This window comes from Danaus plexippus, chromosome 26, assembly GCF_018135715.1.
Source record: "Danaus plexippus chromosome 26, MEX_DaPlex, whole genome shotgun sequence".
In the NCBI taxonomy this organism is placed as follows: domain Eukaryota; kingdom Metazoa; phylum Arthropoda; class Insecta; order Lepidoptera; family Nymphalidae; genus Danaus; species Danaus plexippus.
In genome coordinates this window covers 5,917,919-5,930,303 of record NC_083554.1, presented here as the reverse complement: position 1 = coordinate 5,930,303, position 12,385 = coordinate 5,917,919, and the positions used below count along the sequence as shown (strand labels likewise).

At 27.6% G+C, this 12,385-nt stretch overlaps 1 protein-coding gene across 1 annotated transcript in view; it reads left to right on the top strand.

The window, feature by feature from the left end:
• Positions 1-12,385, top strand: part of LOC116774453 (helicostatins) — a 28,476-nt gene that overhangs the window by 944 nt on the left and 15,147 nt on the right. The gene's annotated exons all lie outside the window — the stretch shown is intronic.

The window sequence follows — 12,385 nt, the reverse complement described above, 5'->3', positions numbered from 1 at the left end:
ATAATACCACTACTTTTTTAAATTTTTTCTCTAAATAGGATTTTTCTTTAATATTAAAAAAAAAATGGCGTCATCTCTATTTGAGATTTTTTTTATTCATCATACAAACTATATTAATACTTAGTCATCAGATTATTGCCCAAAGCTTTAAGAAGTATGACATTTGAAACGTCGCTTTGTAATTTTAACCAGCACTAAGTGTATTACAAGTGGAGCAACAGGGGATGTACAAACGACATACAGATTATAAGTAAAGTAAGTGTTAAGTGCACTTAAATAAATGTCTGACAAATAATTAGAGAAAATGCAGCAAATAAAATACTATATTGTCATGGGAATAAAACATTTTTCACGGTGTCATAGCCTTCCGACATAGTTACATTAAAATAATTACACAAATGTATTACAAAATAATTTAAATAATAATTTATCAGAAAACAGCGTATTTAAAGTGCAAGACATATTTTTGTTGAAGTTGTTTAAATGCATTTTTCATTTCAATTAATTTCAGATTCTAAAACATTTTACTAACTACACAAAAGTCGATCTCGTCCGCATGAAGCAGAGGCCATTATTTGTTGCAACTTTAACACTAATCTGTTGTCACTTCGTCTCAAACCAAGTATCTTTCAGATATTCTGATAATATTTCTAACTTATGACATTAAAATCTTTTGTCGTTTACTTCTCTCGTATTGAAAGAATTATATAAAAATTTTGCACGTGAAATTAAAACTGAGACGTACATTTTCGTCTAAAGATATTTTTATAATTTAAAATATGAAAAATATGTTACATAACAATTATAAAACTGTCGTCTATTTTAAAGTTAAGATATCAAAATTATTTGTAGACAACAATGACGTCTAAAATATATTTTACCTTATTGGCTTCAAGCCAACGAATATCTACCAGATGGATCTTTTTACCATCAGATACTTAATATGACAATTTTCAATAACGAAAGCCTGTGGGCTTGAAAATTATCATATTCACTAACTCTCGTATTAATTATTCGTTTTAATTGTCACATTAAGACTGTTTCATTTTATTTATGGCCGAGATAATTCTAGTTGCTGTAACAAATTTTAATTCAACAACCCGTGTAAAATGCACTCACTAAACCTTCAAAATATACTACGTTGTTATTCAAATTGAAATTCAAATGTTCTTGGTAATATTTTTTTACATAAGTGTTTCTATATAAAATCGTATTAAAATAAGATGCATCAAGCGAGTCACCACTGCCGATAGTTTGACAGATCACCCAATGATTCTAGGGATGTGATGCTTATATGAAGAAGTCGGAATGCGATATATTTAGTAACATTTTTATGACAAATAAAATCATTTTCATCGTCATTTCCTACACTTCCGCCATCTCAGCATTAAAAATAATATAAAAGCATTTACGAAGTTATGATTTTTATGTGCTTTAACTTAAAATCCGTGCTCCATATAATGTGTGTAACATATTTGCTAAGGTTTCAGTTTAGGGAATACAACCGGTGACTTATTTTTCTTTTATAAAATTGGTTGCGCTTTACCGAAACGTTAAATTTATTTATACATATATAGTAAATTTCTAGTCTTTCTTCTATATTGCATTTACTTTCTTTTTGATCTTCTTTTTGAAAATAAAAGATCTTGATATATAACTATAGGGGTGACATTTTCTAAATAAATAATTAAGACCTTTAACTAGTGTATAGTTATTGTGAATTAAGCGATCATTTTGAGAGGAAATTACGAAACAAACTGTTTGAATATCAATTATATAACGTTTTTAATTAATGAAGATTTGAATTGCAAGATCCCTTTCAATTTATATATGCTCATGAAACAAGCTAAAGCCAATGTGTGAATCGCGTAAATAAATTTTTATAACCGTATTAATAGCAAGTCGTCTTAAAATCGAGCAAATGATAAGTTCATAATCTCGACCTAACATCGCTTATCTTATAAAAATATGAATGAATTAAACAAATAATCAAATTCATTTAAATACATTAACTTGTTAGTAAGGCTTTGATATTCGGGATTGATTACATTAAGTATTAAGACGTTACGAGAATATAAATAACCTTTAAATTATTTAGATTCAATTTTATTAATATAACGAATGGATCGGATCGTCTGTTACAATGTTATGGAATAAAAGAGGTTTATCCTACTTAAAATAACGAGTATGTGTTAGATTAAATTCATATCAAAATATTTTGCTTTTCAATGACATTAATTTCATAAAATAAATTGATATCATAATTATATATCATCGATGAAGTTTAGATAAGTTTATTAGAAATAATTTCAGTGAAACGGAAAAAAACATGTAAAGACTTTTCCACTTGACGTATTTTAATAAATTAAGTTTTGTTATACAATAGTCCCCATAACATCCCTCATATTATAATTCAATTCGTAATCAACTCGAAAACTTTGGATCTTATTGTTAACGAGTTAATTATATCTTCAGAGAGGAAATCTAATAAACATTTGTAAAGACTTCGATATCAGTAATGACAATTCATATAAATATTACATTAATTTAATGAAGCTACTGCTGGACATACATTAATTATTTTCTATAAAAATTTAAACAAATGAATGAATAGTTTTCAAGCATATATATTTAATAAATCACATTTTTTCGGTGCGTAATAAAATTAAGATTGCTTTTCAAAATAATACCCACCCACAATAGATATATGAAATAAGTAATAACTTATTTAGTACCATGATATCGCTTTTCATAAAGTGATATATTTTTTTATTAATAACATACATGAAGAGCTACATCCATATATTAATAGTTGGAGAATATTAATATTGTATGTGTGTGCAACAGCGGATCTAACTAACAGAAATCCTGTGTTATGTAAATATCCAAGCTATTATAACTACAAAAGTTTGTAAGTCGCTAACTCGTTCCGTTGGATTGTTCTTTACAATAACGTTTCATATTAAAGAATGAAAATCCACGGCAGTATGCTACGTTCTGCTTTACATGACATTTTAAAAATCGATTTAAGGTGTTTTAGACTATTTTATTTTTCTCATAATCTGTCCGTCGCTGTGTATTAGATATATATTTTTTATTGTATCTCAATCTGCAATAAAGACGAGGTAACTAAATGCGGTAATGCGTCTTATTCTTTACTCATCTAACAATAATTAAAATTCCATATCTAATTAGTTACAATAATCAAGTAATTCAAGTCATTTTGGCATATCGATCGAAAAAGTGCGATACTTCAAAGCAGAACCACCGTCTCAAAATGAAAAAAAGCAGCTACGTTTGTGTACGAACATTCAATTAATCTAAGACTATCGCTATTATTGATTGAAATAAAAGTAATATTTTCGGATTTACTACGCGTTTTTTATTACTTTACAACTACATACTCCCGATGTTTCGCTTACTTTGCAGCAACCGCGATCACGGGCAGACGAGAGGAAATTTTAACAGTTGAATTTCCTTATTTGTGTCAAAATTATGTAGATTTTTTTAGTTTTGCGTTATTTTTTATTTTAAAGTAATTCATTTAAAATATATCCTGCACATCGTAAACTGAATCTTATTATATTTTAACTAATAAAAACGCAGCCGCTTTTGTATCCGCCTTATTGGAATACATTCTTTTTAAAAGTAAATTCAACGGAAGCATTTTAAAGAATTTAACAGAATCTCGAGCATTCTTGGAATTTCAAATAAATGTCGTTTAAAACGTAACGTAGAGGCTTGTCATTCATAGCTGAAACAACAGAAGTAATCACAAATATTTCTAATATCTCAGGCATTCGACTGAATTAAATTGTTAAAAGCTATTCAATATACAAATAAATTGATTTATATTCAAATCCAATCATCAAAGTATGAAATAGAACAGTGAAGTACATGAATGTAGTTCAAAAATTTGTTCATTCTCTTATAAATTTTTCGTTAATAACTCTAGAGTCTAGAATACAATGCGTTTGAAAAGAGAAAAATTTTTGTTCATAAATAAAGGATTACTTAATCATTACGTCCATGCTAAAATGTTTATATAAAGTATGAATGAGATTTTTAGTTTGTTCTAAATATATGAATGTTATCTTGAAGATAGGACATCAGTGTCTGTTGTAGTGCAAATGTTACTCACCCGGAGATAGCTACACGGTTACATTTATGCTTTCTTTAACTATTTTAAAGTAAACAAGAGTTTTCTATTCGGAATTATAGAACATTCTTATATAACACTGAATATATAGGTTAATGAATTCTGAACATTTAAAGTGATATAGCGCTCAACTTAAACGCGTAAAAAATGGAGTCTTAGTAAATTACAGCAAAAAATTAAATGTCAAATGTTCTGAAACTTTCGTCACTGCTTCAGTTTTCCCGAATCGTGGGGTGTTATAATACTTACTTCTGTGTAAAATATAACACAAATTAAAATAAAAGTAACAACAAAATGAAGAAGCAGGAAAGACATTAAATTATTTTATTACATATTTTATTATAAATTTTATTAGCTTCCATTAAAGTGATTTAAGTAGCTTATCGCGAAGCTAACAAGTAGTCAGCCATTTTGTTTTGTGGCTAATAATTTATAGAAGATAAAACAAAGCATGAGCTTGAATATTCAAACGTTTATTTTAACATTTCAACTTTTAAAAAAACGACATACATAAGTATATCGTCGTAATTTTATTACGACCTATATACATATGTATGCACTTGTGCTAAGCATATTATACATAGTTCTGAAATAATTACAACCTAAAAATTATTATTTAAATTCCATATCAAATAGAAAAAATATGTTTACTAAAAAGTATTCTCAAGTAAGTGTTATTATATCCAAAACACCTTTATGACAAAGGAACTAACGATTAGTGTTTTATTTATATATTTATTTATGAAGCTACTTATAAAATATCTCCAGTAATATTAATAGTAGAGATATATAACATGAAGGGGTTTCGATCGCGAGCTATTTGGAATTTTGTGGCAACGTCATTTTGGTTATACGTAGGTTTTGTTTGACAGCGTCACTTTGTAGACACGCATGCTATTAAAAATTTAAGCATGCCTCTCTGTGAAAGTATATTGCGATTATTATATATATTTATATATAATGATCGTGTACAATATTAAATACTTCAGCGTTAAAGTTACGAATATAATTTTAAGATGAGACAATGTGAATTTTTTTAGATATTTTGTTGTATTCTCCAATACGAACTAAATAATTCCCACCTTTCAAAATATAGTTTTCCACGACATTACTCTCTTGAATGGCTTTTGCCTCTCGATCCGTATATTACTCAATTTCCATGTGTTTATCGGGCCTTTGTCTAGTAAAAGGTTGAGTTTATATATTAATTAAATATGTTAGAGGTTGCATTTAAGCTCAAAAAAAAAGTTAAATTGAAAAAAATAGTACGTTTATGTCGTGGTGGTCTGGAGGTTACAGGCCCACCTCTCATATTTGAGGGCGCGGGTTCGAAACCTGACAAGTACCAATGTGATCTTTTCCGAGTCATATGTACTTTCTAAGAGTATTTGACACCACTGACGGACGGAGAAAGAAAGACATCGTGAGGAAAGCTAGTCTTATAATTTCAAAATTATAAGATTGAAATCGCAAACCCGTCTTGAGCAAGCGTGGTGAATAATGCTCTAACCTTCTCCATGTGAGAAGAGGCCTTTGCTCAGCAGAGGTCTCCGATAGGCTGATGATGATGATGATGATGATGAATACATTTATTTTATGGTTATATATATATAATCTGAACAACACACAACAATTTACATACTAATCTCCATATATAATTATAAAAACTCAAAATAGGTTTAAAGTAATTAATTTTAGTACCTTCTAAGATACTCATTTTCATTCTTATAAAAATATTTTTTATCATTCGTATTTAATTGCAGAAGTCATAGAGTTACAAATAAATAGTCGTTATAGAACTTCATTATTGATGTCGGTTTAAAAATAGCCTGAGTCGCTCCTTATGACATTTCCTACCAGTGAGTGGAATTCCTTTCAAAATCAGTCCAGCCGTTTTAGAGTTTAGGCGGAACAAACAAAGAGACAGACAGACAAAAATATGAAAATTTTTATTTTTGATGCTTGTATTATATCCACATTCATATACATTAAGTGTAACGTTAATTTGTAATTACAAACAGACACGTTAATTTCATTTAATTGATATAAGGATACAGATTAAAACGTTAATATGTTAATAATATTTTATTAAAAGAAAAATTAATTGCATACGATTACTTATTTCCATTTCAAGTTATTAGATTAGTTATTATTAGATTTCTTAGAACGTTGATACATAGTTGAATATATTTTGTCATCCGACGTATTTCGTAAATGTTAAGTATGATAACATTTGCTATTTATTTTTATTTTAGTATTTGTATAAAATATATGTACGTATATGTCGCTGCTTCAAATAGAAAACTACATACTAAGTATAGGTAGTAGTGATCTTGAGATGACTTTTCCATACTTAAAACAAAATAATATGAAAATTAATCATACGAATATAAAAGGTATTATATTTAAATGATTTTGTTTGCTTCTGGACATTCAAAAATACTGAGTTTTATATTTTAATGGTTTCCTTCATCGAATTCAACATTCATAAATGGCTTCTTTTGTTATCGATACTCAGACGAGGGTTATTTTCGATGTTTTATGAAAAAAGGATTAAAATCATTGGAGTATTTAGTAAATTGCGATTTCCTTGTATTTCAATATGAGTTAGAATGAAATATTATTTTTATTATACTTCATTTAGTGCTAAAGTTTCGTTTACCTTTAAAAGATATGTGTAATGTAGTAAAGGAACAGAAGCATTGCACGAACTGCAGACTGAATATAAAATATTTACATCACCTTGTAGCAGCAAGACATTCAGTCGCCATTAAACGACGGAGGAGCCTCGTTTACATACCACAGTAACGACCAGCACATTTATATTTGTATAGTACTTTTATTTCAAATCTCGTCTACACCATTTCTGTTTTATAACTCGTGATAACCACTTATATCTTGTTCAATGTTACAGAATCTATAGATAGAATTCCGCTGTTCTCACTTCCGACGTCATTTCCCTCATGTGTATTGGAGTTCAGAATAGTTTGGAATTTATTTCAATAAACTGTAGAGAGCTTACACTTAATGAAATGTATGCATTTATTGGCGTATAGATTAAATGTATACAAGTTTTTTATGGAGCAATCTAGTAAGGATGGAAATTTATTTCTTAAGATTAAATATTTAGTTGTAATATATGCGTAATTATTATAAGGTTCCTTTTTAAGAACTCAATTGACTTCAATATCTTAGGAGTGAGTTATTATTTTCCATCAATCAATCTGAACAATCAAAATCGTAAAAAAGGTCTCGAAGATCGTTCAAATGGAACAATATAATTCCACAAAATGGCCGACTTATACTTAAATACATAAATACCACAAACAAAATGGAAGCTTGTAATAAACGATCAGTTATTGTAATACGAAATACATCTTGAATTAAAGTATTAGTTTAGATTAATTCTACAATTCAAAAGTGTGTCAAGTGTGATCAAGTTAAATATAATTATAAAGGACTAGTTTTTGTTAGCGGATTCATCTGTCAGGACTTTGTAATTGAGTTTCAAGAGACATAATGTCCTTAAAGAAGGGGATATGTTAATTGATTTGTAGCGATTTCCGTTTATAAAATAAAACTCTGTTGATGTTTTTCGTAAGGAACTACAAGGTATTTCAGTACAAATTATAGTATTTATATTATTATTAGATCGGACTATATGATTGTGATGTTTTAATGTTAATCCTTTCATATTTTTGCTTGAAAGTATAACAAACACACTCACAAACCTTTCCATTTATTATACAGGTGATCTGAAAAAAAAAACACTTTCATACAAGAGAGATAAAATATAAAGTAACAGATGTGAAAAGAATATTTTCTTTGATATATTTGAAATTACGTCATTTTATGTCATGGCCCAAGAAGTTTAAAAGCGTCGGTATTCAATAAACAGGCGTAAAGATTATTTTTATACTGCCTTTAGCGATAAGGTTTATGTGTTGTCGTGTGACGGACGGTCAAACCTCGTCTTGTTTATTATATCGTTTACTGCTAATAGGTTATGAAATTTATTAGGTTTCTGTAGCACCCCTAAATAAAGTGGCTTAGAGAGTTATCGCTTTTAGAATTGATTTTTTTAAATCTACCTCTTTTTTTGAATACGTTTTAATAGAGGTGTAGAAAAATATTGCTTCATATTCTGTTTCTGCATATACATAGATAGAATTACATTTTTTCAGTTATAAATTTTGAGTAAAATAAAATTGCAGATCCAGGAAAAAACTGAAATATAAAAGAGCTTTAGTGAGCGTTACAAAAGAAAATACAAAGATTGTGGTAGTATTTATAATTATTTCAAACCAGTTTTGTGATTATTAAAAATCTTATTAAGATTATTCTATCTATTAACCTATTATACAATACATTGCTTTGCAAGGCATTTGGTCACAATTTTTTATACAACTTGTTTCCTAGGTTTGTCTGTTATCAGTTACCACCTCGATTATATTCCTAACCAGAGAGATAAACCCATATATCATTAGAGCTGAGCCGTTATATTGAGGAATACAATGTATTCAAAATCTATAGAGCAAACTAACGCTGTATATATTTATGATACACATATTTTAGGTAGCTTGTTTATATTTTCTTTTTACAAGAACACGAGTTCTTCTCTGTTGAAGTCCCTTTGAAGTGGTTCTAAAAAGAGTTAAATTTCAGTAAAAACTTCGGTTTTACGTGACTCGTATCAATGAATATCTCGGGATCCTGCTCTATCTCACATCTCAGCGATCAAATCCCTCTCAGGATTTATAAATCTTTAATTTTCAGAGACACAGTTTATTTTAAACATTATTTCTTATTTCAAGCCTCGTGTGGTTTAAGATTAGACTTAAGATATTCTCATGGAATTTAGACGTCATGTTTAAATAATGATTAAAAGAAAAAACAGAATTAAAAAGATTTTTTATATAAATACTAAATATGTGTGTCGTTACAAGTTATAATCACATTAAGGACGAGATAAAAAATCATTTACTAAGTTAGTAACACACAGCACTAAGACTGTTCTGTGTAATTAGCAAATTAGCTCATAAACCTTGACTCGGACAAATCTTACTCGTAAGCTTATATCTTAATATTACGATTATTTTATGTTAGAAAAAATACTAATTATCACCGTAAAAATACTTAATGTTAGATTTGAACATTGAAAAAATGTTATATAATTGAACATAGTTACTTAGTTTATTTTATTAGGGAGTTCTAAATAATATTATGAAGGAAAAGAAAACAAAATGGCTGTTCGTTTCCTACTTAGTATTAAATTACATTAATAATGCAAATATCATCATATTTATTGATTTTATTAAAAAAAAAATTCAAAATGAAATTTAACAAAAAGTTTATCAAACTCAATACTACCAAAGATAAGCATTTTTAGATATTTTTATAAAAAAAATACATATAATAAAATAATTATTTTTCCACTAATTGATAGAGTAAGTTTTTTGCCTAAAAGCAATTTTCGAATGCTAAGGAAAAATTGGAGAGAAAGAGAAAAATTAGAGTTTTTTTTTACCTCAAATTCACGAATTCTAAGGTCAGTCAATAAATTGAATAGCGGCAAATATGTCACTTAGTAAACTTAACGAGGCCTCGTTCTGTAATGTTATCGTTTTTATAAATCCAAGTAAGAAAATCCTTTATTTCAAACTAATTTCCAATAATGAACTCTCACATTTCTGTTTAATAAATTAAAACATTTTTACTGTGACATACATTTCTTGATTCTCTTCTGATTTTCTTCGGATGTCTGTACGTATATATTCTACTTTTTTCATTCAACCCCTTTGAACTCTACAACATTTAAAAGCATTGTGTACTCTCTGAAAATTGTAAAATAATGCCAATTATAGCAATTGAACCTGTGTTAAGGTAAAGAAACGTTATTAAACTGATAGTATTGTTACGGAAATAAAAGTATATTCAATGGAAAAGATAACCATATATAATTTCTAATCAATTATATTTATTGACTTATTGTTTAATCCAATTGATTAATTAAAGATTTTATATATTATAAGAAAAAAAATAAAAATAATGGAAAAATAATAATAAGCGATCAAAATGGCAACGACAAAGCACGCAGCAACATACTCAAGCCGCCTCGAACGTGCCCAGTCGAGTGTTGTATTAATTGTCTGCGTACTGTAATTAAAAAACATCCGTACTTTATACCAACCGTATAAACGAGTAGAAATGTAACAGTAATAATGGTATTAATATTGTAAAGACAGACAATAAATTTAGTTAGTATGTAAAATTTTATACAGCATAAGCAATTAATTTGTCCGTTGAATATTTTTTCCTCGTAAACTTTCTAAGTGGAGTCAAGTATAGTGACGTCATCCCTTGATCGCACTGTCACCAGTCATTAATATGCAGATTGATATCTCAAGCAATATATTAGATGGAATATCACATACATTGTATGTAATAGTCACATACAATTCATTATATGTGGAACAAAGTTGTGTAGCAAAAGCATTTGTCACAAATATGAAACCAGATTTCTATGTAGTTATTAATACTATTGTTTTCATTAAATATGTATATTGCTAACGATTGAATTAGTATTAGAAATTTAACTTTTAATATTCTTAATTTATAACCATTATGTAATTAGTAGAGAGACGTTAGAAATATTATGAGAATATAATATGTCACTATAAGGAAAACATTTTGGTCATATTCGCATTTTTCTGTGAGCTGCCAAATTGTTAAGGGTTCGCCAATAAATGATTGTACCTAAAACAAATTAAATCAAACGGCCTTTAGTTGAACGACTCAACAGAGCATCTAACTTAGTAATTGTTTCTCTTTTAAAATGAACAACTATTTTTCTTTTGAGTTCGAACAAATCATGCTTTCTTTCGGAACTCTTATAAATCTTTATTTTTTATATTAATTAAGATCATACCTTTTTGTTATAAAAAATACGTTTATTAAAAAAGTTTCATGTTGGGTTATAAAAGATGTGGGTGAAAATTTTTCTTGAAGTCCATGTAACCTGATGTTTATCAATTTGCCGCTTGGGCTAAGCTACTTTATAACATAGCCTAAATCTTCTCCCCTAATCCCCTATTCTGCTTACTTTTTAACCATTGCCATGTTATTAAATAATTTTCAAGATTTTCTCCCCGAGAGCATAGTGGCTATGAAGTAAGCGAAGTTTTTGGTAATAATAGTAAAAATATGTGCAATATAAGTTCTGTTACCTATTTTAAAACTTTTGTATTATAAGTACCGGTTTTCATAAAATTTTTCGAGTGTTTTAAAAAAAACCGTATAAATTTCATAAGCATTAGAGGTCGGATTGAAATGTCATTGAGAGCACTTAAACAACAAAAGTTGATATTAATACAATTGTAAAATTTGCTACATTCAAATTTGCTTAATATGTTGTTTTTATCAATAACTTAGAATGAAAAAAACGTTAAGGTGTTCATTTGGTTTAAAGCAAGAGTAATCCAAAACCTTATATTAATTAAGTTAACAGAATTAATCAGTTCTCGTCATCGTTAAAACTATTAAGGTTTTAGTTTATTACGTATAGATTATAAGTATTCAAATAAAATCATTGTTCTATTAATCCAAATCGAGTCATAATTGAAATACAATTCTATTGAAATATGACTTGGAAAACTCAGCATTGTCTTCGGATAAACAGTTATTTTCTTGGCTTCATATAAAGTTATTAAACGATTATAATTTTATTAGAAAATTTAATAATAATTAATTGAGAATACTTGTTTTCTTGTCAAAAAAATTAAACTCACTTTACAAAGACGTAAGATTAACTTAAACAACAAGTATACATAAATATATTTTATAACTACACTCGAATTAATATTTCATAAAACTATTTAATTTAAGAGCAATAATTTAATTTAATAGTTATATATTTTATTTCATATAAAACAAACTTACATAGGTTCAAATAAATTCGATAAACAATTTAAACAAAATGTTTCTTAGGAGTGTTCACATCTCAAAATATAAATAGTATGTTAATTTTATAGTGAAATATTATCCTAGCAGAAGCTATTAAAAAATACATGAGATCTGCTTACCTGTTGCTGATAAGAGACTATCACTTAGAATTTTATTATTATTAAAAAAATTAAGGTCGTTTATTGTACGAGAAAAAAATATTTATTAATTTTGCATAAAACTAAAATTGTCATATAAGTTAAATTAATGTATGGGTTAGCTCTA